The following is a 1,852-nucleotide window of genomic DNA, read 5'->3' as shown; positions in this document are numbered from 1 at the left end:
GTCTCTATTATACTATGACAGACCAGGTAGATCTACTGTCTCTATTGTATTATGACAGACTAGCTAGATCTGCTGTCTCTATTCTATTGTGACAGACCAGCTAGATATACTGTCTCTATTGTATTATGACAGACCAGCTAGATCTACTATCTCTATTATATTATGACATACCAGCTAGATCTACTGTCTCTATTATAATATGACAGACCAGCTAGATCTACTGTCTCTATTATATTATGACAGACCAGCTAGATCTACTGTCTCTATTATATTTTCACAGACCAGGTAGATCTACTGTCTCTGTTATATGATGACAGACCAGCTAGATCTACTGTCCCTATTATATTATGACAGACAAGCTAGATCTACTGTCTCTGTTATATTATGACAGACAAGCTAGATCTACGGTATCTGTTAAATTATGACAGACCTGGTAGATACACTGTCTCTATTATATGATGACAGACCAGCTAGATCTACTGTCTCTATTGTATTATGACAGACGAGCTAGATCTACTATCTCCATTATATTATGACAGAACAGCTAGATCTACTGTCTCTATGTCTCTATTATGTTATGACAGACCAGCTAGATCTACTGTCTCTATTGTATTATTACATACCAGGTAGATCTACTGTCTCTATTCTATTATGACAGACCAGCTAGATCTACTGTCTCTATTGTATTATGACAGACCAGCTAGATCTACTGTCTCTATTGTATCATGACAGACCAGGCTAAACTACAATCTCTATTATATTATGACAGACCAGCTAGATCTACTGTCTATTATATTATGACAGACCAACTAGATCTAGTGTCTCTATTATATTATGACAGACCAACTAAATATACTGTCTCTATTATATTATGACAGACCAGGTAGATCTACTGTCTCTATTATATTTTGACAGACCAGGTAGATCTAGTGTCTCTATTATATTATGACAGACCAACTAAATATACTGTCTCTATTATATTTTGACAGACCAGGTAGATCTACTGTCTCTATTATATTTTGACAGACCAGCTAGATCAAATGTCTATTTTATTATGACAGACCAGCTAGATCTACTGTCTCTATTGTATTATGACAGACCAGCTAGATCTACTGTCTCTATTATATTATGAGAGACCCGGTAGATATACCGACTCCATTATAAAATGACAGACCAGCTAGATCTATTCTCGCTATTGTATTATGACAGACCAGCTAGATCAATTGTCTCTATTATAATATGACAGACCAGCTAGATCTACTGTCTCTATTATAATATGACAGACCAGCGAGATCTACTGTCTCTATTATAATATGACATTATGACAGACCAGCTAGATCTACTGTCTCTATTGTATTATGACAGACCAGTTAGATCTACTGTCTCTATTATATTATGACAGACCAGCTTGATCTACTGTCTCTATTATATTATGACAGACCAGCTAGGTCTACTGTCTCTATTATATTATGACAGACCAGCTAGATCTACTGTCTCTATTCTAATTTGACAGACCAAGTAGATCTACTATGTCTATTATATTATGACATACCAGCTAGATCTACTGTCTCTATTATAATATGACAGACCAGCTAGATCTACTGTGTTTATTATTTGATGACAGACCAGCTAGATCTACTGTCTCTATTCTAATTTGACAGACCAGGTAGATCTACTATCTCTATTATATTATGACATACCAGCTAGATCTACTGTCTCTATTATAATATGACAGACCAGCTAGATCTACTGTCTCTAATATATTATGACAGACCAGCTAGATCTACTGTCTCTATTATATTTTGACATACCAGGTAGATCTACTGTCTCTGTTATATTATGACAGACCAGC

The sequence above is a fragment of the Oncorhynchus keta genome, unplaced genomic scaffold (assembly GCF_023373465.1).
Source record: "Oncorhynchus keta strain PuntledgeMale-10-30-2019 unplaced genomic scaffold, Oket_V2 Un_contig_18509_pilon_pilon, whole genome shotgun sequence".
NCBI classification, from domain to species: Eukaryota; Metazoa; Chordata; class Actinopteri; order Salmoniformes; family Salmonidae; genus Oncorhynchus; species Oncorhynchus keta.
Note: the sequence above shows the minus strand (reverse complement) of the source record.